Consider the following 5,122-nt stretch of genomic DNA (forward strand, 5'->3'; position numbering starts at 1 on the left):
TACCCCAAACATCAAAAATTTCAACATTTAGGATAGAAACCTGCGGCATTTGGTCCCTTGCACTAATACCACCCATTCTTTGGCATTTATCACATGTTAAGCAAAACGTTCTAGCATCCTTAAAAATACTAGGCCAATAAAATCCACATTGTAACACTTTGAGGGCCGTGCGTTGTGTGCCAAAGGGCCCTCCATATGCATATGTATGACAAAAACTCAAAATTGAATGACATTCAGAATCATGCACACAACGACGTATAATCTGATCGGGACAAAATTTCCATAAGTACGGATCATCCCATACATAAAACTGTGCATCATGCCTAAGTTTGTCACGTTGGTGCCTATTGAACTCACTTGGAATACGTTTTGACACCAAAAAATTGACTATATCGGCATACCAAGGTGTACTAACCTTTATGGACAGCAATTGTTCATCGGGAAATGTCTCTGCAATGGGTATGGACTCCTCATTATGCACCATTCGGCTTAGGTGGTCAGCCACCACGTTTTCACTTCCCTTCTTGTCACGAATCTCGATGTCGAACTCTTAAAGTAACAACATCCACCGAATTAGCCGGGGCTTGGCCTCCTTTTTGGTGAGCAAGTACTTTAGAGCTGCATGATCAGTGAAAACAATTACTTTAGTACCAATTAGATATGATCGAAATTTATCTAAAGCAAAGACAACGGCAAAAAGTTCTTTTTCCGTAGTGAAGTAGTTCAACTGGGCATCGTTCAACGTCCGTGAGGCATAGTAGATGACATGCGGCCTCTTGTCCTTTCTTTGTCCCAAAACAGCCCCTAAAGAATAATCGGACGCATCACACATAAGCTCAAACAGGAGGCTCCAATCTGGGGGAACAATAATGGGTGCCGTGGTCAACAACTCCTTGAGTTGGTTGAATGATGTCGTGCACTCCTTAGTGAATTCAAACGCCACGTCTTTTTGTAGGAGGCGGCGAAGAGGTTGTGCAACTTTTGAGAAATCTTTGATAAACCTACGATAAAAACCTGCATGGCCAAGAAACGAACGAACCTCTCTAACCGAAGTCGGAGAGGGTAAGTGACGTACAAGATCTATTTTTGACTTATCAACTTCAATGCCGTTTTCAGAGATGATATGACCTAAAACTATGCCTTGTTTAACCATGAAATGACATTTTTCCCAATTAAGAACAAGGTTAGTTTCAACACAATGTTTTAGAACCAAACTTAGATTATGCAAGCAACCATCAAAGGAATCTCCAAAGACACTGAAATCATCCATAAAAACTTCAATTATTTTCTCAACATAATCGGAAAATATGCTCATCATGCATCTTTGAAATGTGGCAGGTGCATTACATAAACCAAAAGGCATGCGACGATATGCAAATGTACCAAAAGGGCATGTGAAAGTGGTTTTTTCTTGGTCCTCGGGTGCAATGACAATTTGATTATAACCGGAATAACCATCAAGAAAACAATAGAAAACATAATCGGCTAACCTCTCAAGCATTTGGTCAATGAACGGTAATGGGAAGTGATCCTTCCTCGTGGTGGCGTTTAGCTTCCTATAGTCGATACACACCCTCCAACCAGTTTGAATGCGCGTAGGAACAAGCTCTTTCTCGGCATTTGCAACTACAGTTACTCCGGATTTCTTTGGAACGCATTGCACGGGCGAAACCCACTTACTATCCGAGATTGGATAGATTACTCCACAATCCAAAAGCTTGATTATCTCCTTCTTCACAACTTCCATCATCGGAGGGTTGAGACGGCATTGAGCCTCTCGAGATGTTTTGGACCCCTCCTCTAGAAGTATGCGATGCATGCACGTAGTAGGGCTAATTCCCTTTATGTCAGCCAATGTCCATCCAATTGCCGTTTTGTACTCTTTAAGCACTCACACCAATTTGTTCTCTTCTTGTGCCGTGAGTGAGGATGAGATAATGACGGGCAATGTCTCATCCTCGCCCAAGAAAACATACTTCAAATGACTAGGCAACGGCTTAATTTCAAGTGTAGGTGGCTGCACAACTGAGGGAAGCATTTTATTAGCCGAAACTGAACTTAAAATAGGGTCCAAAAACTTACCCGATTGTGATGGCAATGACTCGAGGGCAGCCACCATCTCAATAATATCCTCATTAGGGGGCACGACCAAGGATTCCTCATGCATGCCGTGGGGTTCCTTGGTGGTTGTTTCCATGTTTTGCATGTCCCTTCCTTGTGCAATGACCAATTCAAGTGCATCGTCCTTCAAATTGTCCAAATGGTTCTGTGCCAAAGAGTCAATTATATCAATAGCAAAACATGAATGATTCTCACTAAGGTACTTCATAGAATCAGAAAGATTGAATTTAATAACTTCCCCATCAAATTCCATCGTCAAAGTGCCATTATAGACGTCAATCTTCGTACGGGCAGTTTTCATGAATGGCCTTCCAAGGAGAATGGGCAATGACGGGGCATGGTCCGATTCATCCATCTCAAGTACGTAGAAATCCGCCGGAAAGATTAAATGATTAACCTGCACTAAAACATCTTCCAAAACTCCCTTTAGATAGGCATTAGATCTATCGGCCAATTGTATAATAACACCATCATTTTTCAACGCTCCTAGGTTCATAGATGCATAAATTGAATATGGCATGACATTTATGGATGCACCTAAGTCTAACATGGCAAATTCAAACCTAGAATTACCAATAACACACGGAATTGTGAAACTACCCGAATCTTTGCATTTAGGGGGCAATTTGGGTTGCAAGATGGCTGAGATGTTTTCCCCACTTTTACAACCTCCTTGGTCGAAATCCTCCTCCTATTAGTGCAAAGTTCCTTCAAGAACTTGGCGTACCTCGGGACTTGTTTGATTGCATCCAAAAGAGGGATATTGACTTGAACTTTGCGAAACGTCTCGAGAATGTCCTTTTCCGCTTCCTCTTTTTTTGTTTGCTTAAACCTACTAGGAAAAGGAACATTCAAAGGAAAAGCATTAGTAGGAACTGAACTTGACACGTTTTTACCTTTATTGGGTGAATTGGACGGTTTAGGAGCACATGAGGCTTGCGGCAAAGGTGTTTCCACCTTGGCCGTGAGTGAGCTTTGTTCCTCTTCTTCAATTCTCAATTCTTCCTCCTCGTTGGAATGTGATGTGGTTGGTCTAGGATCAGGTCCAACTTGCTTTCCACTTCACAAACTCATAGCTTTTGCAGATTCGAATCCACCTTTCGGATTGACCACGGTTGAACTTGGCAACCTACCTTGCTCTCGAAATTGTCCCATGAACTCGGCAATTTGCCCCAATTGCTTCTCCAAATTGTCCACCCTTTTGTCTTGGATTTGCCTCTCCTTAGTTTGAGTTTGTACTTCCTGCGTCAAAGTAGTAAGTAACTTAACAACTTGATCATTATCCAAAGACATACCTGAGCTTGTTGGGGTAGATTGCGATTGAGTTTGATTGGGGACAAATGGCTTTGTATAAAAGCCCGGTGGTTGCTGCCTAAATCCTCCTTGTTGTTGGGGTTGTTGAGGATCCCGCCATTTGAAATTTGGATGATCACGCCAACCGGGATTGTAGGTGGTAGAGAAGGGGTCACCACGATTTTGGTATTGATTCCCATATCCCACGGCATTAAGTGTCTCCCACCCTCCATTCTCGATCAATTGTGGGCACTTATCCGTGGGATGTCCTTGCATGGAGCACATACCATAAGAAGCTACGGTTTGGACTTTTGGACCGTCCATCACCTGAGAAAGCAAAGTAGTGAGGTTAGCCATTTGATTTTGAAGTTTGGTTATGGCACTTACCTTATTGACTTGGTGTTACCGTGGGGTACTCCTCTGTCCAACGCCTTCGTATTGTTGAGCGTTCAATGCTCGATTAGCAATCAAGGTCTTTGCAGCCGTGGGGGTCTTGTCTACCAAGGCTCCTCCCGCTGAGGCATCTAGCATTTGACATTCGATTGGTAGAAGTCCCTCGTAGAAGTATTGTAAGAGAAGTTCCTCCTTCATCTGGTGCTGTGGACATGAAGCAACAAGAGATTTAAAACGTTCATAATAAGTAGGAAAAGATTCACCTTCATCTTGTTGAATTCCACTTATCCTTTTTCGTAGGAGGATGACACGAAAAGTTGGGAAAAACTTCTCCAAGAAAGCCCGTTTCATGCTCTCCCAAGATGTGACAGTTCCGGGAGCCAATTCATACAACCAATCTTTAGCTTTATCCATTAGAGAGAATGGAAAAGCTTTCATCTTCAAGATGCTTCCATCGACATTCACCGGGGTCATGCTCGAACAAACAACTTCGAACTCCTTTAAGTGTTTGTTTGGATCCTCCATGGACAGCCCATGGTACTTCGGAATGTGATGTAACAAACTTGACTTCAATTCGAACTCGGCAGTCTTGTCTGGAGCCGCCCTAGGATATTGAATACATAGGGGTGCGGCATTGTCCAATCCCGAAGCGGAAAGCTCCTTGATTGTTCGGTTGTCCGCTACCATGTCTACTTCACCCACTCTTGCCGTGGGTTCCTCTTCTTCAAATTCAGAAACGGACTCGGAACTTTCACTTGATTCGCTAGGTTCTGGGTTCTTTCTCTTTCGTCTCAACTCCCGCTCGAAATCGTCGTCAAAGTCCAAGATATGTTCACGAATCGGATGCGAACTCCGAGTCATAAACTAGTACCTAAAACAAGAAACAAAACAAGATTAAGAATCTGGAATAAAATAAAACAAACCAAAATAAAACAATCCAAGGGATTAGCGAAGTTACTAATCCCCGGCAACGGTGCCAAAAATTTGATGCTAACTAAATAAGCACACAAATTAAAACCCTCTTGTGACAATTGTAGTATAAGTATAAGTAGGGATCGTTCTTAACCGGGGATTAGGAGGGATTGCAAAATCACTTGGAAACTAACTCAAAAGCGTAAAATAAAGTTTAAAACACTAAACTAGACTCAAAGAATGCAAAACTAAACACTTAAAACACTAAAACAAACCAAAGACTCAAACAGCACCCCAAAACACTCAAAACTGCCTTAAAAACACTTTCTGGGCAGTTTTAAGCACTTTGACTACTTTGGACGAAATTGGGTAATAAAATGAATCAAAACACTTAGAACACAAA

General features: G+C 42.2%; 1 pseudogene; it reads right to left on the reverse strand.

Moving 5' to 3' along the window:
- Nucleotides 1-550: 550 nt before the first annotated feature.
- LOC148691619 (uncharacterized) lies at nucleotides 551-4,820 on the reverse strand (annotated as a pseudogene).
- Between the last annotated feature and the right edge of the window lie 302 nt (nucleotides 4,821-5,122).

Source organism: Pyrus communis, chromosome 13 (genome assembly GCF_041283825.1).
Source record: "Pyrus communis isolate YQ-2024b chromosome 13, ASM4128382v1, whole genome shotgun sequence".
NCBI classification, from domain to species: domain Eukaryota; kingdom Viridiplantae; phylum Streptophyta; class Magnoliopsida; order Rosales; family Rosaceae; genus Pyrus; species Pyrus communis.